This window comes from Triturus cristatus, chromosome 9 (genome assembly GCF_964204655.1).
Source record: "Triturus cristatus chromosome 9, aTriCri1.1, whole genome shotgun sequence".
NCBI classification, from domain to species: domain Eukaryota; kingdom Metazoa; phylum Chordata; class Amphibia; order Caudata; family Salamandridae; genus Triturus; species Triturus cristatus.
Window position 1 is genome coordinate 956,044,932 of NC_140592.1, and position 20,917 is coordinate 956,065,848.

Genomic DNA, 20,917 nt, shown 5'->3' on the forward strand with positions numbered 1-20,917 from the left:
TCTTTGCATGATTGACTAGGTGTGTGAGTAACTCTATGGATCAGTGGTGATGTGTGAGTGTCTGTATAGGTGCATGAGTGCAAATGATAGTGCTGTATTGATAAATGACTGCATGTATAAGTGACTGAATGGGTGAATGAGTGGATGTGTATGTAGACCTAGGAATCAGTGAGTGGATATGTAGTAACTGGTATTGGTGTGTCTATGGTTCCGAAAATGGTAGTGTGTATCAAAGGTTATATTAGGGTGTGAGGAGGTGCATCAGATTATCACGTGGATGTTGTCATCAGTGATGTCATTTGAGATGTCATCAGTGATATCATCAGTGATGTCACTGATCATGTCATGAATGATGTAATATGTGATGTCATCAGCAGTGCATTGCGGGGTGCGAGTTGTAGTTTGCTCAACTAACTATAACTGGTGAATTTCTCTGGTTTTGTATCAGTGAAATGTCCAACTAACTATAACGTCCCTTAAACCTATGTTTTTTTCACTGAAATTCTATGGTTTCTTAAAGGCTAATTTCTAACTATATCGTCCCTGAAACCTAGGGTTTTTTCAGTGAATTTCAAAGATTTTTTAAATGATAATTTCTAACTATAACATCCCTGAAACCTATTGTTTTTTCAGTGAATTTCAAAGGTTTATTTAATGCTAATTTCTCACTATTCCTACAGAGGTAGGACATGTGCAGAAAGAGGAAGAAACGCGCAGAAAGAAGCAAGAGAAATGCAGAAAGAGGCAACAGAAGTCCAGAAAGACGAAGAAAGATGCAGAAAGAAGCAAGAGATATGCACAAAGAACCAACAGAGGTGCAGAAAGAGGCCGTGTTGCAAAGTCATCCTGTGCCCCCAACTTTTGCTGACTGGTACTGGTGGCTACTGACTCTGACTAACCAGGTTCAGAGCCAGTGCTATCCTGAAAGACACTTAGAATACAGTGAAAACACCTGCATACACTAGGGTGCACTATGGGTTGGGATACCCCTGTGATTGGCATGACCTCCCCTGTAAGGTCCTTGTACATAATAGGGCAGAGGGATTAGTACTACCTCTAAGTCAGAGGTGCAGAAAGAGGCAAGAGAAGTGCAGAAAGAAGCAACAGAGGTGCCGAAAGAGGCAAGAGAGGTGCAGAAACAGGCAAGAAAGGTACAGAAAGAGGGAACAGGGGTGAAGAAAGAGGCAAGATGGATACAGAAATTTGTAACAGATGTAAAGAAAGAAGGAAGAGCAGTGCAGTGCAGAAAGAAGCAAGGGAAGTACAGAAAAGAAGCAAAAGTGGTGGAGAAATAGGGAAGAGGGTGCAGAAAGAGGCAGATTCAGTATTGAGGGGGACAGTGAAGTGTAAATATGAGTGTGTTTGAGGATTAAGAGGATAGTAATCGTTGATCAATAGCCAAGAGGCACATATACTTTTATACTTGGGCTTCTTGGCCCCCAAAGTCCCTCAGGAGTAAAGTGAACTTAATCCCCCATCCCGTAGTCTGCCAGGAGGCACATTTGCAGAGTGGTGGAGAAAGGGGGGCATGGCCTCTGAAGACATTTTAGCAATCCCACTGTGTGGGACTTACTCGAGGTAACAAGAGAGGTAGTTGGCCCCCAAGGACATCCTTGGGGGCCACTTCTGGGCCCAGGCACCCCAGCCCTTTGCGTTGGGGACCGTGGGGGAGCCCCAATGCCCCCACGGTCCCGCTGGCTCCCTGCCTCCTGCGGGAGCCGGCATTGCTTTTGCACAAGGGGAGCTGCTGACATGCAGCTCCCCTTGTGCAGAAGCAATTCTGCTTTGGTTTTTGGAAGTGAGAGCAGGTTCCATTCAGCTTGCATCCTAACTTACACCTTTGTGTTCCATGTACTCTTTTTCACCACTTGTGATTAGGGACTCTTGAACATAAATTGCCTGCGCAGCATGCAGCCCCCCTGTGCTGATTTGAAAGCAGAAAACAAGCTGTGGCAAAGCCTATAGTCCTGTATTTAATGTGATAATGCAAGCTTACAGAAGCATATGCAATTTTCATGCCTTGCATATTAAAGTCAAACATTTTGGGTTTGCAAGTGTTTGTTTTTCCTTTACAGGGCAGCTGGCCTAATATTTCAGCTCGGAGAAGTCCATATGCTTCTTTCTAGTTTGGGTAAAATCAGTCACACTAGTCTTGCAATTTATTGGACTTGAACTCAACAGTATTTATAAGTTCTACAGCAACGAATGGTGGATGGAATGCTGAGTAAATCGAACATCACCCCAGTCAAGAGATCTGGGTTAAATACATAGTTTTTTTGCTCACTGCACCACTTGAGTTTGGACCCAGCCATATGCAAATCAGTGTTGACCCTCTTCCTCATGAGAACAGTTCAACCCTAACTGCCAAACCAGGACCTCACTGGACCTGAAACAATCAACCTGGGACCGGTTTCAGGGTGTCACCCCTCATCAGCCAGCCTAGTTTGAACCTAGTGGCACAGCAAGCAAGGGACCCACGTCTGCATACCCATCCCACTTAGGGAGAAAAGTACTACATCACCAAATGATGGACAGAATGCTGAGTAAATCAATCATTCATACCCAGACAAGAGGTCGGGGTTAAAAAGCAAACAAACAATGGATTTAGGCCCAGACCTCTGTACTGGGGTGATTGTTCAACATTCTGTGAATCAATTGTTCTTTGTGAATTTGTCACCTGAGCGGGATGGGTATGCCTGGACGTGGGTCCCATGCTCTCCATGCCACTGGAGTCAAGCTAAGCTAGCCTGGCTGATGAGGGGTGAAACCCCAAAACACATCCTAGGATGGTTGTTTCTGGCCAAGAGAGGACCTGGCCTAGCAGTTCTGGCTGGACTGTACCCATGGGGAGCAGGGGCAAGACTGATTTGCATATGGATGGGTTTAAACTGGAATTGCATGGGATGCAAAACAAGGATGGATTTAGGCCCAGATATGTATACTGGGGTGAATGTTTGACATTGTTCATAATTCTGTCCATCAATTGTTCTTTTTTGCATTTGTCACTTCGAGTGGAACGGGTATGCCCAGTCATGGGTTCCGTGCTCTCCATGCCACTGGAGTCTAGCTAGCCTCGCTGATGGTGGTTGAAAGCCCAAAACCAGTCCTATGATGCTTGTTCCCGGTCTAGAGAGGACCTGGCCTGGCAGTTCGAGCTGGGCTGTTCCCATGGGGAGCAGGGTCAAGACTGATTTGCATATGGCTGGGTTTAAACTGAAATGGCATGGGGAGCAACAAAACAATGGATTTTGGCCAAGATCTTTGTACTGGGTGAATGTTTGACATTGTTCAGCATTTTTTCCATAAATGTTTCTTTTTGTAACAGTGGTTATAGTCAGCCAAATACTTCTCTCAGGCGACAGACTGAAACAGTATAAAAAACATTCAGCACACTTCTGATAGAGTGGACACACACTTCACAGAGAGAGGATGTCATAGCCTAAAACGAGTTCAGGCAGACAGAATCCGCCACCAACAATCTGCAATCCTTAGAATCACCGAGAACCTTGTTAAAAGGCATCTATCCACAAGATAGTGCCCAGACTGGACCAGGCATTCAGTGAGGTATTAGAGGAGCCTTTGAATTTCCATTAAGCTCTCTTTGGAGAGACAACTGTACAATAGCATCATTAAGTCACATAAAGGACTCTGTTAACTGGGTAATGATCTCCCATTTCGGTGCTTTCCAGAGATCCTCATTCAAGCTAAGGTTAGAACTAAAGTCAGTCACCATAATCTTGGGAGTGATCTCAGAGGAGCCTACCCTAAATGACCTGCAATGTCCCCTCTCACATCAAAGGTGTGTTTCTCTCCCAACCGTAGACCCCTGACCCTCGGTCAGAGGTCAGCTCTTCCCCAGCAGCTCTGCCTTGCTATGCTCGGTCTACAGTCCCACAGAGGCAGGGTTCGAGACCTCTCCTTGCTGGGTCCTTATTTTCCCCTGCATTCCTCCACTGTAGCCCATTAACGCTGTTGCCCCCTATCAGACCTGCATCCTCTGTTTGGGTGTCAGCAACATGCTGATTGTGCCCCCCTTAGCATTCGGCTCCCCCCTTCCTGTACCACCGTTCATTGTATAATTGGAATTGTACTGTAGTCCTTCTGTGTTTTTCGCCATATTTCTCATCACTTTTTTTCCCTGCCACAACCCGCCCCCGCTCCCACCTCCCAGCTGCACGTCCCTGCCCCCTCCCCTACTTAATGGCGACCGCTGCGGGGAGTGCAATCTAGACCCCTGACCCTCAGGCAGAGCTCAGCTCATCCCCAGCAGCTCTGCCTTGCTGTGCTCGGTCTACGGTCCCACCTAGGCAGGGTTCAAGACTTCGCCCCACTGGGTCCCACGCCAGTAATTATTTTTTTTATTTTTTTATTTTCCCCTGCATTCCCCCACTGTAGCCCATTAACGCTATTTCCCCCTATCAGACCTGTATCCTCTGTTGGGTGTCAGCAGCACGGTGATTGTGCCCCCCTTAGAATTTGGCTCCCCCCTTCCTGTACCACCGTTCCTTGTATAATTGGAATTGTATTGTAGCCCTTCTGTGAATTTCGCCGTATTTCTCATTGCTCATGACCTTCATAAGAGTTCAGACCAACGCGACCAATGAAGCCAAGGACGTCACACATTCCCAGGAACTCTGCGACAAGCTCAGCTCCAACTTCCATCTTAAGATCAAGGCCCTCTACGACAACTTCACAAACAGATGCCAGACACCGCCCCCCCATGCCGCTGATAAGCCTACCATCATGACCTGGGACCCTGCCACCGCTGAACACATCCATGCTACCATGAAGAAAACCCACTCAGGAGCACCAACGGACCCCTGTCCACCACACATATTCCACAGGGTAGCCGCCGCCATCGCACCCGAACTACAACGAACCATCAATGCCTTCTTCAGGTCTGGCATCTTCCGAGACGTCTGGAAGCGGGCAGAGGTTAAACCCCTCCTCAAGAAGCCCACGGCCGACCCTACAGACCTGAAAAACTACCGGCCCATCTCTCTCCTCCCCTTCATAGTTAAAGTCACTGAGAGACTCGCTAACGCCTAAATGAACGTTTTCATAGAAGAGAACGCCATTCTGGCGCCTCCCAGTCCGGATTCTGCAGCAACCACAGCACCGAGACCGCCCTCCTCGCCGCCACCGACGACATCCGCATACTACTCGACCTGGAACACACCGGGGCCCTCATCCTTCTTGACCTCTCCGCAACCTTTGATATCGTTTCACATTGCACACTCGCAGCCAGACTCCACGACGCGGGAATACAAGGAGCCGCCTTGGACTGGATCCAATCCTCTCTCTCCGGCTGACCCCAGAGGATCAGACTCCCACCCTTCCTGTCAGAACCCACTGATATCAACTGCGGAGTACCCCAAGGATCCTTACTCAGCCTCACGCTCTTCAACATCTACATGGCCCCCCTAGCTGCCATAATCAGACAGCATGGGCTCAGCATCGTATCCTACGCCGATGACACCCAGCTCATCCTCTCACTCACGAAAAATCCAGAAGACACCAGACTCAGGTTCCAGGAAGGAATGAAGAACGTGGCAGCCTGGATGAAAGACAGCTGCTTGAAGCTCAACTCAGAGAAGACCGAGGTCCTCATCCTCGGACCCTGCACCTCCACCTGGGACAACACCTGGTGGCCCACCACCCTCGGGAATCCACCCACACCTACAGACAATGCACAAAACCTCGGTATCATCCTCGACTCCTCCCTCTCCATGAACTGCCAGATCAACGCCGTCGCCTCCACCAGTTTCAACTGCCTGCGCATCCTCCATAAGACCTTCAAATGGATTGTCACCAACTGCAGAAAGACCGTCACACACGCACTCATAACCAGCAGACTGGATTACGGCAACGCCCTATAAGCCGGAATCAACAGAACCCTTCTACACAAAATCCAAACCATCCAGAACGCCGCAGCCAGACTCCACTGGCTCCCTGTCGAGAAGAGGATCACCTTCAAACTCCTCACCCACACGTACAAATCCCTCAACAACTCCAGACCCAAATACCTCAATGAGAGATTACCCTTCCACGTACCCAAGAGGAACCTCTGCTCCGCCGACCTCGCCCTGGCAGAGGTCCTCCGCATCCGCAGAAACAGAGCAGGCGGGAGAGCCTTCTCCTACATCGCGGACAAGACCTGGAACAAACTTCTTGTGAACATCAGACGCTCCCCAACCCTGCATACATTCAGGAAGAACCTCAAGACCTGGCTCTTCAACTGATCCGGAGCTGCTTCCCCCCCTCCTCCCTAGCACCTTGAGACCCTCACGGGTGAGTAGCGCACTCTATAAACCACCTGATTGATTGACTGAACCGTAGCATAGACTGAGTGAGTAGTGTGTCCCTATAATCTAAGACCTACACCATGCCAGTTGCTACAGGCTCATTGTTGCAGTTCACTCCCTGTGCTATTGTGTCTAAAACTAGGGATAACCGGTGGACTTTCTAGTGTTCAACTATTCTCCCTAACCTTGTGCTGCCTCCATGTATGGACTTCTAGCCTCACGGACCATATTCTGAAGTTACTCTTCCTTTTGGATCCATGCTTGGCTTTGTGATAACCAGAATACTTTTCATCACAAAGTCTACAAGTACCAGATGCTATGGCCTTCTTACATATCCAAATATTGATTTTCAGATTCATAGAAAATTTTCAGGACTTGACTTTCATTGCAGATCCATGCCTGATTCGGTGGAAGCCCACTTGGGTTTCCTGCTTAAGACTGCAATCATTAACTAGAATTCCTTGTTCTGTTTTCACCCTGTGGGCCAAGGCTGGGTAGAGAAATCAGTGCACATGTAATGCTAACTTGATCAGACCTAAGGCATGTTATCATCACTGAGGTTTTTTTTAAAGTCTTTTGTTGGTAATTGTAACAGTGTTTGGCTAACTCTCTATTTCCAGAGATTCCTAATTCTTGAATCAAGAGTTACAGCAAGTCCTTTTTTCTTGAAGCTGCTTTGTTAATAGTGTTACCTGAACCACTATGGTATTAGTGTACTCTAGTTTCTTCAATGATCACTCTCTTGCAGTGCCTCCTGATTTCATGAATTTCACTATTTTGTAGGATATCCTTGTTTCCAAAACTAAAATGGTTCCGCAGTGGTTCCCTGTTTCTCGAGCCAGTGCTATTTAGTGATTCCTAATTCTTTGAATTGCCACCTATTCTGTAGTTACTATTTTCTACCTGCAAACACTGTTACTCATCCAAGTCTTTACACAGGCACACCTATTGGCTCGTTCTTGGCGGTGATACAATTTTGCCACCAATGTCATTGACACACTAAATGTAACAACCCTGAGCTTGTAGAAGTATCATACCCAAACCTGAGGCATGGTCTTCAAACACACTTATTGGTGGGAAACTTTGCTGTAAGAGATTGCAGCCGCATGTACAAAGATTCACAATTCACAATTTCTTATGTGAATTGAGTGCATTAGTATTTTGGAAACAGACCTATGTACCTATGTTGGGTCTCGAAATAGCAACTTGTAATAGGTTGCAATTCAACCTACCTCATTTGAATGCATGAGGTAGGTCACAAATTGTGATCCATTATGTCTGGCCACAATCACTGAATTGGTGGTCTGATAGGGTTAGTAGGCCACCATGTGAGTGCTGTTAAATAAAGCAATATCTTTTTGAAATACGTCTTGTTTTCCTTAAAGGAAAGGAAAGGAATGCATTATTTTTTTAATTCAAAATAGTTTATTAAATATTTATTAATTAAGTTTGTACAACGTGTATGTATTTTTTACAATAACTTACATGCATTTATATTGTAACTATTTTTCATATTTTAATTTATTATAACATTATTTCCTTTGGGGCTTTATTTAAAGTCCCTACTTCAATTATTTATTATGTGAGGGTGATACAATACGAGTGGTTGGCCATATGTATTGCTGGCCCTACTATTTGTGAGAGAGTGGGTTGAAGTGGATGGTAGTCCCCTTCAAGTAATAATGGCACTATTTCTAGCAAAGTCCTGTTAGGTTCTATTAATGTAAACCTGAGCTCAATCCATGGAAGCTGTAGCATAGAGTAGGCAGGCTTAAGAGCATTTGTCAGTACCGAAAAAGTTAAAAAGTAGGAGATAACACAATAAAAATACCACTCCAATTTACAGCAATAGAGAATATTTTGCTAAACAAATAGACTACAAAATTACATGGATGTAGGACACTGGAGATATGATTTCGTCAACCGTGGACAACTGGTCGTGCTAGACTGGGTCAAAGTCAAAGCTGCAAGCAGGTTAAGTCTGACGTTTGGGCCCAGAAAGGCACCAATGACAGCATTGTGTTGGACTTGGAACTTTTTGCAGGGTTATCCCCAAACCTTTTGCATTCCTCCCCCTATTTTTCTGTCCTTCTTTTTGTTGGCTTTAGGACTCTGGGCCCTTTACCACTGCTAATCAGTAAAAAGTGCATGTGCTCTCTCCTCTAAACAAGGTATGATTGGTTTACAACTGTTTGGTATATGACTTACTTGTAAGTCACTTGTAGAGTGGTATCCCATATACCCAGAGCCTGTAAATTAAATGCTACTAGTGGGCCTGTAGCACTGTTTGTGGCACCCACAGAAGTAGCCTTTCAAACCTGTCTCAGGCCTGCCACTGCAGGGCTTGTGTGTGCGAAGTTTATTGCCACTTTAACATGGCATTTAAACAACTTGCCAAGCCTTAAAATCCCCTTTTATTACACATAGGGCACCCCTAAGATAGGCCCTAGGAAGCCCTATGGGCAGGGTGCTGTGTAAGTAAAAGGTAGGACATGTGCCGGTATATGTGGCACGTCCTGGTAGTGACAAACAGTCTATTTTGTTTCTTAATGCTGTGAGGCCTGCTCCTCTCATGAGTTTGCATTGGGAATTCCCTCATATACTTTTAAGTGGTAATTCCACTTAGAATAGTGGTGATAAGTTCTACTTACTGGTGTAATTGGATTTCACATTACTATTTTAGAAATGCCACTTTTAGAAAGTGGGCATTTCTCTGTGCTTATGACTCTTGATGCTTTGCAGCCTGACTCCAATACGCATCTGAGCTAGCGTGATACCTACACTTGGTGAATACTTTCCAGACAGCCGCAACGCAGGTAGGGCTGGGTGTGACAGGAAATACATCTAAATTCATCTGCATAGTGATAGTCTTTCTGGGCTGTGAGAGGAAGAAGTTGTTCACACTTTACATTTGCATAGGTTGGGTCCTGCCTCATACAAAGGGTGATTTGTCCTCCAAAGATCATCTGGAACCAGGACTGGGCTGAAAGTGATTGATGCACACTTCTAAAGGCTCCTTTGAAGTCACCCCTTCCTCAAATACATTTTTTTGAGTATAAGTACAGGAGTTCTGACCCCATGTATTTAGACACTGAGTGGGATCTGTAACCAGACACTGCTGGTTCTACAAACGGCACATTACTAGAGGACTGCTGTGCACCCAGGAGTAACCGCCATTTGGATGACTTTGCTTTGTTGTGCTGACCTGCTGCCTGCTGAGCTGCTAGAGGGACTGCCACTCTGCTACAAGTAACTTTGTGTGCTGGCTTGCTGCCTGCCTTCCTGCTCTTTGTTTCCCCAGTGCTCTCCAGGGACTGATTACCTTGCTCCCTCCCTTTACTTTTGGGATATATGAGGATTCCATGAAAGCAGCGTAGACTCAGCTGTGGGACTTGTGAGTCCGGCCATCGCAAGCTTTCTAAACAGTACATCATCAGCACTCCACTCTATAAGAGGCCACAGTAAGCAGAGCTTCATGCTGCAACTGAGAAGGGAACTCAGTGCGGAAAGGGCTGGTGCATGTGCCCTGGGGATCAGAGAGCAGTGCTTCACGCTGCAACAGAGAAGGGAACTCTATGCCAGGATGCGGGTGTGGCACTGACATCAGTGCTGCCTCTGTTTTTTTGCCCAGAAGATGGCTCTTGCCTCTGTTTCTCCAATCACCGGACCCTGCGGAGAGCACTGGATGTGGCAGGGTCCACAGGAGAGATCCGGGCCTGTGCTACAGTTAGGGAAACTGCCTACAATTACCATAATACATTTAGTAGGCGCACAGGTGCGCCTGTGCTCTACTGTGTTTCCTAATGCACTCATTTCTGCTAGGCCATAGTGATTACCGTAACCCTGATAATATGAGGGCAGGTGTTCCTGGATCCGTGCTTCCTTACCTTTACTGATGTTCTTATGGTTATATTTTGGGATTTATGTATCTCTGGTGATATTTAGAGATTTATTTGTTTTCCCTCTAACCTAACTGGCCTTACATGCACTGATGTTATGATGCATGTCGTTTTGATTCTTGCATTGTCAGGATAACAAGTAATATCTCAAGATTTGCATAGTATGCACAGTATGTATTACTCATGTCATTTTGGTCCTGTTATTTATAATATACTACATATATTTTTATATAATCCTGTGTGGAGTCTCTTTTGTGGTGTATTCATTGTGCCTCTGTGTGAATGTGTTGCGCAAATGCTTTACACATTGCATCTGATGATAAGCCTGACTGTTGTGCTCCAAGCTGCCAGAAAGTGAGCACAGGTTATCTTCGGTGTGGAACTGACTTGCCCTGACTAGATTGGTGGGTTCTGCCTGGCTTAGGTGCATACTCCAGCCAAACAGAATCCCAATTTCTAACAGAGCTGCCCAGCATTAGTCCCAGTAAGGTCCTCTACGTTCAAATTTAGAACCTTTTCTGGAAATCGAGATCCTTTTGGTAGGGCAAACCAGAAAATTGAGTCTGACTGACAGTTTGACATTGAAGGCTGCGGCTCAGCAGCGGTCCAGTGTTAGGTTCTGGTTCTTTTGGATACAATTTCAGAAACATTTTTAAAACTGCCCAACTAGGCTGCTGTATCAGGCCTAGAGTCATGTTTTACATGGTCACGTAAGTGGTATCACAATAAGTGCTGCAGTCCACAAGTGACATTTATATTTCAGGTCCTTGGACCACAGGGTACCATATACTAGGGAATTATATGTGAGTTTAATGTGCCAATCATGGACTAGCCAATAGTACATATGTTTTAGGGGTCTGTCTAGCAGGGCCCCAGTGCAACAGAGTTAAACACCAGCAGCATCTGTCCAATAATTGGGGGTGATCATGTAAAAGAGACATTTTCTTACATGGTTCCCCTCTAGATGAAAGATGAGGAGCAACTTAACCATTGCCTTGGTAGTTCTCATAATCTAATTGAAAGAACCTGGAAAGGCCATCTGCATTTGCATGGCCAGTCGCAGGTCTGTGTTCCACTGTAAAGTTCATTCCCTGTAGAGAGATGGACCACTTCAACAGTTTGGGGTGTGGCAACAATGGTGCCATACCCCTTCACAAATCTCCTGCAGTACCCATTCAGACCTAGGAAGGCTCTGACCGGAGTCTGAGTTTTGGGAGGCTCCCAAGCCATGATGGTTTGGATCTTGGGTTGGAGAGGCTGTACATGTCCTCCAGCAACAAGGTGGCCAGGTACACCACAGATCCCTGCCTTGTTTGGCACTTACTGTTGATGCAGGGCCTGAAGCACTTCCCTGAGGTGGGTCAGTTGTTCCTGCCAGGTGGAGCTATTTCACCTAGATAAGGTGCACTATAGGTCATGATATTAATACATTTTTGTGCAAGGTTTTTGAAAAAACACAATGTAGATGATTTGAAAATGACTAGCAAACTATTCTAGAGATTGGCTATAAATCTTTAAGCACGGCAAACTTTAAAAGAATGTCATTCTTAACCTGCTGGATGGTGTATTATACCCCAGAGACTCTTCATAAAATATACCAGACGGTTTCTGATAATTGTTTTCACCAGGTGCAGCAGACTGGCTCCATGCATTCTTTACTTGTTCGAAACTATCCAACATTTAGGAGTGTTTATTTGATGCTATCAGTCAGGCTTTACAGTCTAGAATAACTCCTGAAGCAAACTTAGTGTTGTTTGGGGTCTCCAGGGAAAGTCAGCAGTTTAATAAGGGGGGACAGTTATTTTATTTGTATTGCATAAATGATTACTCGCTCCTTTATCCTTCAGAATTGGAGAACCAGCCTGATCCTTACTATTCAGGGCTGGAAGGAAAAGATGATACATACCATGAAATTTGAAGAGGTGTATGTAAAGCAGGTGGGGGGGTTTGAAGAGGTTTGTTGCTAAATGGCACCATTTTGAGCATATTGAAGTCTAATTTGAGCCCTAATCACGTTATTAAAAGCGCGCTTCATTCACTGTATCTACAAGTTCTAGGTTGGGTAGTAATGGTAGGAAAAGTACAAGTTAATGGATGGTTATATTTTTTTCACTTTGCACACTGAATTTTTATTGCACAAAATGCACTTTATACAGAAGGCACTTTGATTCTCTGTAAAATGTGACTTGATATCTCTGCTTCAGTAGGGTGGTCTACGCACTGCTGCACTTTGTAATGCTTTTTTTCTCACATAAAATCTATTTATGAATTTAAGATTGTAGTGCATGTGAAAGCTGTTATTTAATGTATTGGTTTATGTATGTACAAATGCCATTTTTATATTGGTCTATGATTATATATCGATTGCTGCTCAATTAAAAATAAAAATGTAAAACAAAAACTGCACTATAGGTCTCCAACCCAAATTACCTGTTCACCAGGGACATTCTTTAAACCAAAGGGCATCACTTTAAACTGAAAGTTGTCCTTAGTAGTGGAGAATGTTGACCTCTGCTTGGATGCTGACCTTGACTTTATCTGACAGCCTGCAGATATTTTTCTTGACTGGCAAGCTGCCCCAGTGTCTATGTCATGCACTTCCACTTGGTCTTGCAAGACATCAGAGAAAACAGTCCAATCAACTGTTCCAGTAACTGGCAAAGTTGTGTTGCTTTTCTTCAGTCAGTGTTGGAGAGAGGGCTTCTCACTCCACTTAGCCTTCCTTGGCATTACTGGATAAGAGTTCTGCAGGAAGTTCTATCTCCTCTGTCAGCCATCATAAGCATAGTAATGACAGCCCTGTCACAGTGTTGTTATAACTCATTGACATCGATCACCTGTAGGGAGTGTCTGGGAGTGCATAAGTCCACCAGGTAGGTAACCTCTCCCATCTTTATCAGCACCAAGTAGGCCCCAGTCTACTCATCCTGGAGGGCCCTGGGAACCACAGGCTCCACAACCCATAATTTCTGACCCAACTGGTGTTACACAGAGGAAGCTTTGGTCGTACCAGTGCTTAACAAGCTCCTGACTGGCCTCTAGGTTTTGGTTAACCTTTTTCATGTACTCTTCCATGCTCGGATCACAGGCCTAGCACATATGCTCTGTTTGGGTTCCTTGAAAGGTTTCTCCCACCCTTCTTGGACTAAACTTAAAGGACCACTCCTTCATCAACCTCGTGGCCAAGGCATGAAACACCCTCCCACTCCACCTCAGACAGACGCCAACACTCTCCAAGTTTACGAAGGACTACAAGACCTGGCTCTTTGACGGAACGCCATGAACTTCCAGGATCTGCGCTCCCCTCCCTCCACCCTCCCCCAGTGCCTTGAGACCCTCTTGGGTGTGTAGTTGCACTTAACAAATCCATGGTTGATTGATTGATTGACCTATAAGTTTGTGCCCACACAAAAGTTCAAAGAGCCTGAAGCCCACTCCCTGTTGTGGTACCTCCTGTAGGGAAATAGAAAGTATGGGAGTAGGAAATCCCACTTCCTATATAGGTTTCTCAGTCAGCCTGCATAATGAAGTCTTCTTGAATCTTTCCAAAAAACCACTGGTTTGTGGGTGTTGAGGGGTGGTGAAGTTGTAAGTCACCCCACATTCATCCCACATACCCTTCAAGTACGCGGACATGAAGCTTGTGCCCCTGTTGGATATTACCTCTTTGGGGAACCTGACTCTGGTGAAGACAGCAAGCAGGGGCCCTGCCAATAAGGGGGAAGTTACTATCCTCATAGGTATTGCTTCAGGATAAATTGTTGAATGGTCCACCACCACTAAACTAAACCTATGTCCTGAAGCAGTTGAAGGGTTCAGGGGACCAACAATGTCAATTCCCACCCACTCATAAGACATTCCAACCACAGGAAGTGGAATCAGGGAGGTTAGTTGTGTCCTCTTGTTTAGTCACTGGCTTGACAGGTAGTGCAGGAGCAACAGACACCTTCAGCTTCTCAGACATCTGAGGCCAGTAAAATTGGTTGACCATTCTTACACAGGTCTTGGTCTGGCCCAAATGCCCAGCCAAAGAGATGTCACAGACTACGTTTAGGAGGAAGGCTCTATACTGTTAGGGGCCACCAAAGTCCTAGAGGCCCCAGGTTTTGGGTCCCTAGCCTCACTGTACAGGAGACCGTCCTCTTAGTTGATTCCACTAGTATCTCCTTGTGCATGTGCTTTAGCCTGGGCAGAAGCAGAAGGCCTTCAAGAGTGGGGCAGGTGTTCTGCCATTGGCAGAATGCGTTCCCAGAGGGTTGTCCTACCCCTTGGAACTCAGCAAGCTTTGGTAGGTCTTTCAGAGGGGTTTCTTTCCTTTTAGGTCCCAGATCTTCTCCCTAGGAGGTCAGATAACTTCTGGACCGTGGGAACCTTTGAGGCTGGTTTCCCATGCCGGCTGCCACTATTCTTGGTTGTATGGACTGGGGCCATTGTTTTAGACTAAAGGCGTCTCTCACTCACCTAACGTGCTGACTGGGCCCCCGTGTACACATACACCCATTCAGGGTGACCCAGCATTTCTGTATTAGTATTCCTATCTACCTCAGACCAAGAAGAGGCTTCTAGGTCATTTCCCAACAGACACTCCACTGGAATGGCAGGGCTCACTGCTAACGTCTTCAGGCCAGTAACTCCTCCCCACTCAAAGATGACCGTTGCCATGAGATAAACTCCACATTTGACTTAAAGGCCTTGGGCGCACAGGTTACCATTATTAGGGGCTTATATGTAATTTAAATGTGCCAATCACGGATTAGACATATCGTTTCTGGGACAGAGCACATGCACTGGGGCCTGGTTAGCAGGGCCCCAGTATAAAAGAGTTGAAAAACCAGCAGTAGTCCAAACATTGGAGTTGATCATGCAAAAGGAGGCATTTTCTTATGCTACTGTTTTTACTTTATTAGTACCTTACACTAGGACTTTGTGAATGCTGGAAAGTAGTAAACTTTCTCAAAAGTGTACACATACTCAAAAGTGCAAGTTATTTTTGTGAATCAGTCCCACTGTCTTTGCGTCAGCCAGGGGACGCAAAGGGCGTATTTAATATTTGGTGCAGTGGGAACCCCACAAAGCACGTAGTTCCACTGCCTCATTTGGGGTGGAAACCTGCAAGGTTTCTTACTCCTCAGTCTGCGCTCACTCTACCATCAAAACCCTATGGCCCTTCACCCCATCCCTCTCGGGACTTCCGGGCCTGTGTATCAGACGGCCATCCCTATATATTTACTTTTGTTTCTGGGACCAGAATGCGAGTCATGATGGACCCCAGTAGAAAAAAAATTTAAATGTCTCATACGCACAGGGAGAAAACTCCTTGCACTGCAGGGTCATTTTTTTCAATTAAGAAAACCCTCATTCTGGGGGCAAGCCACTGAATTGAAGACAGTGCTTTCCAGTCATCATAACATGGCAACTAGCTGGGATTTTAATGTTGGGAAAACAGGCAGGGTTGCATAGATTTTGTGGGCAGGTCTCTGTTGGGATGGCAAAAGCATGACCTTGGACACACCAGTGAGCTGGTGGGCACTGCAGTACACCATTCTCTAAATGCCAGAAATAAAAGGGTCAAAAGTTATTCCTATCACTTCTTGGTTTCACATTTGTTAATTTATTTCTGAAAGCCATAATGTTGGCCTTGAGAATGTATATCATATCAACAGAATTTACCAGCACCATTCAGAGCCTTCTTTAGACCATGCTTCAGTGTGGTCAGCATTCAGCAAACAGGAATGGCTCGTGCCTCAACTGGGCCATATATAGATGCTGGAAATAGGGGTGTGGGCTTACTGCAGCACCCCAAAAATAACCATGCTGCAGTTCAGAAGGTTCAGAAGGTGAATGCGCAATTAAGATGTCTTGTTAGTTTATTTTTATCCTTTCATGTTTGTTGTGCGTTCAAAGACTGAAGTCAAATGTCAAGCACTATCTTCTTTCAAATTACTGTTTATTCTTTTAACATTGAGATTGGTGTAAAGAAAACATAAATGAAGCATATGTTTTATAATTCTGAAGTGTGGTGGAAACAAAGATGTTAATAGGATCAAAAAAATCAAGACTTTTCTTGGTGATGTGCAAATGATACATTTTTGCTGAAACCCATTTCCACACATTATCGTTTGTGCACTGTATGGTAAAAGTGCATATTAGTGTGAATTTTGAGGCGATTCCATTGAAGAATATGTTGTTGGTAAATGACAGTTAGCTACTACACCATGCTTTACTACAGTATTTGTGATAGTATGTTCCAAAATGCACCACCGGACAGAACAAGGGGCCAGATGTACGGAGCTGATGGGCCATTTGTGACTGGTAAAATGCATTTTGCCATGTACAGAAGGCAAAATGTGACTCGTTAACTTGTAATTGAATCACATTTTGCTTTTGCGATTTGGTATTAGGAAGGGGCATGTTTGGAGTGTCCCTTCCTAATACAGAATAGCACTGCTATGTATGAATGTTTTGCAACCGGGAATACGATCGCAAAACATTCGCAGTTACCACCAACTTCAAGTTAGTGGTAATCCATTTGCAAACAGGAAGGGTTTCCCAAGGGACTCCATCCATTTTTTTAAGAGCAGGCAATGGACTACTGCCTGCTCTTAAAAAATTAAAAGGTAGCTTTTCAATTTTATTTTTGAAATGCATCCTGTTTTCCAGGCTGCATTACAACAACAAAAAATTGCTTTAATTAAATGGCAATAACAGACATGGTGGTCTGCTGACCCCAGCATGCCACCATCCCTGTGATTGTAGCCATTCACAATGGGTTGCAAATTGCGACCTGCCTCATGAATATTGATGAGGCAGGTCCGTTTGCGACTCTCTGTGAATCGCTAACAGTGTCAAACACACTGTTGTACATCGCAGTTTGTGATTTCATAATAGTGGATCGCTGAAATTCGGTATTAGGGAATCACAAACACGCGGTTTTGTACATCTGGGCACAACATTCTTACTACTCTCTTGCTGAATGAGCGTGACTCATATGCTACCGTTATTCTTTGTGCGACACTTGGATTTATCTAAATCTCTGTAACTTCAGTGATGTAACATTAATGGCAGCACCACTGAACTGGAGGACTGAGGAGAAGTTTACACCTGATAAATGTGCAGGCAAAACATCAATATGGAGAGTGGTTAATAATAGGGTGAGAACACATCCCTGATAAATTCCACCAGTGGCTGGTATTCTGCATGGCAGAGTTTCAAAGCAATTTATAATACCCCTGATTCAGGTCCCAGTGTGTAGGGAAAGTAAGAGCGTAGGTGGAATACACTAATCTGCTAATTTCCTGTGCAATGTTATATTTGTCGCTTTGTAAAATGAAGTGAAGAAGACAGCAACTGAAGTTGAAAATAGTGGCCCCTATTCTGAGCATCTGTCGGCGGAGACAAATCTGATATTCTCAAATACTGCAACAGAACAAAACACAGAGACACAAAGTTAACACAACACCAATGAGCAAGCAGGAAACACAAAGAACACAAACTATTACTATACAGAGAAAAATGGCTGAAAATTAAATGTTAATGGTATGGGGAATTAAGAATTCAAAGTCCAGCTGTCACCCAACCCAGCCAGTGATCAGAGACAGGCAGCAGACACCAAGGGGCCGATTCCAATCATGGAAAAAGACCGTACAAATCGTTGTAAGGAGCATTTTACCCGTACGACTCTTACCCGGTAAACTCTCCTTACAACCTAGGAAGTACGATTCGTACAGAATGCCTATTTCCGTACGAATCGTACAAAAGACCATACAGGCAAAAAATACCAACGATTCTGATCCGGAACTGCTTGTACGCGACGTCTGCACGTATTTAAGCAGCGTTTTCCGGCCCAGCAAGTACGATTCGTCCTGACGTCACTACGTACCACGCTTTGATTACAGGAGCGAAAAACTGCCGAGAAAGCAGAACCCTACGCCACGGAGCCCCGGTACGCGACGTACAGCCATGAACCCCGCCCTACGTGTCATCCCGGTCCTCTTGGCACACGACCTGGTGCACCGCACCCGATGCACACGCCGCAGAAGGTGAGAACAACACCCAGGGGCCAGGGTGGGGGTGAGGGGCAGGAAACATACCCCATACTCAAACACACACCTATAATATGGAGGCCATACATTACCACCTGAGACTGGTCACTTGGGGGGCATGTCCAGCAACCCCTGCATACCGCAACAACGGAAGTGGACGTGTACGGTGCGTACCACACGTACCCCTACGGCACCATGACAACAGTGGTACGGACCGTACCCACGCATTCATGCGTGGGTACGGTGCGTACCACACGTACCCCTACGGCACCATGACAACAGTGGTACGGACCGTACCCACACATTCATGCATGGGTACGGTGCGTACCACACGTACCCCTACGGCACCATGACAACAGTGGTACGGACCGTACCCATGCATGAATGCATGGGTACGGTGCGTACCACACATCGCCCTACGGCACCATGACAACAGTGGTACGGACCGTACCCACGCATGAATGCGTGGGTACGGTGCGTACCACACGTCACCCCACGGCACCATGACAACAGTGGTACGGACCGTACCCACGCATGAATGCGTGGGTACGGTGCGTACCACACGTAGCCCGTTACGACAGCAGTAAATTTTGGAGACGAGGCGTACACACGCAAGGAATGTGGGCATAGAGGACTGGCCCAGCATGTTACCTTCATATTGTTGTGTGTGTAGGTCCTGGCCAGCAGTGTACAGCTCCAAGGGGGTGCGTGGGTGGGTGCATATCACTACCAGCAGTGGACAGACATATGAGGGGTGGGTGCATATCACTACCAGCAGTGGGCAGACATATGAGGGGTGGGTGCAGAGGACTCCCAGCAGTGGACAGAGCTTTGGGCGTGGTTGCAGAGGACTCCCAGCAGTGGACAGAGATATGGGGGTGGTTGCAGAGGACTCCACGCAGTGGACAGAGATATGGGGGTGGGTGCATGTCACTACCAGCAGTGGACAGACATATGAGGGATGGGTGCAGAGGACTCCCAGCAGTGGACAGAGATATGGGGGTGGGTGCATGTCACTACCAGCAGTGGACAGACATATGAGGGGTGGGTGCATATCACTACCAGCAGTGTCCAGACATATGAGAGGTGGGTGCATATCACTACCAGCAGTGGACAGACATACGAGGGGTGGGTGCAGAGGACTCCCAGGAGTGGACAGAGATATGGGGGTGGTTGCAGAGGACTCCCAGCAGTGGACAGAGATATGGGGGTGGGTGCATGTCACTACCAGCAGTGGACAGACATATGAGGGGTGGGTGCATATCACTACCAGCAGTGTCCAGACGTATGAGGGGTGGGTGCAGAGGACTCCCAGCAGTGGACATAGATATGGGGGTGGGTGCATGTCACTACCAGCAGTGGACAGACATATGAGGGGTGGGTGCATATCACTACCAGCAGTGGACAGACATGTGAGGGGTGGGTGCAGAGGACTCCCAGCAGTGGACAGAGATATGGGGGTGGGTGCATGTCACTACCAGCAGTGTCCAGACATATGAGGGGTGGGTGCAGAGGACTCCCAGCAGTGGACAGAGATATGGGGGTGGTTGCAGAGGACTCCCAGCAGTGGACAGAGATATGGGGGTGGGTGCATGCCACTACCAGCAGTGGACAGACATATGAGGGGTGGGTGCATATCACTACCGCAGTGTCCAGACATATGAGGGGTGGGTGCATATCACTACCAGCACTGGACAGACATATGAGGGGTGGGTGCAGAGGACTCCCAGCAGTGGACAGAGATATGGGGGTGGGTGCATGTCACTACCAGCAGTGGACAGACATATGAGCGGTGGGTGCATATCACTACCAGCAGTGTCCAGACATATGAGGGGTGGGTGCAGAGGACTCCCAGCAGTGGACAGAGATATGGGGGTGGGTGCATGTCACTACCAGCAGTGGACAGACATATGAGGGGTGGGTGCATATCACTACCAGCAGTGGACAGACATATGAGGGATGGGTGCAGAGGACTCCCAGCAGTGGACAGAGATATGGGGGTGGGTGCATGTCACTACCAGCAGTGTCCAGACATATGAGGGATGGGTGCAGAGGACTCCCAGCAGTGGACAGAGATATGGGGGTGGTTGCAGAGGACTCCCAGCAGTGGACAGAGATATGGGGGTGGGTGCATGTCACTACCAGCAGTGGACAGACATATGAGGGGTGGGTGCATATCACTACTAGCAGTGGACAGACATATGAGGGGTGGGTGCATATCACTACCAGCAGTGTCAAGACATATGAGGGGTGGGTGCAGAGGACTCCCAGCAGTGGACAGAGATATGGGGGTGGGTGCATATCACTACCAGCAGTGTCCAGACATATTAGGGGTGGGTGCATATCACTACTAGCAGTGGACAGACATATGAAGGGTGGGTGCATATCACTACCAGAAGTGTCCAGACATATGAGGGGTGGGTGCAGAGGACTCCCAGCAGTGGACAGAGATATGGGGGTGGGTGCAGAGGACTCCCAGCAGTGCCCCACTCCCAGGAGGATGGATGTCTTTCACACACTGCAAGACACACCACATGTGCGTGTGAGGACATATAACACATGCATACCCACCCATGGCGGATGCCGCACAATACACACCCTGATTTCATGCCAACAGACTGTATGGTCATGGAAATGCACACAAAAATAAGTTAGCCAAAAGAAACACACA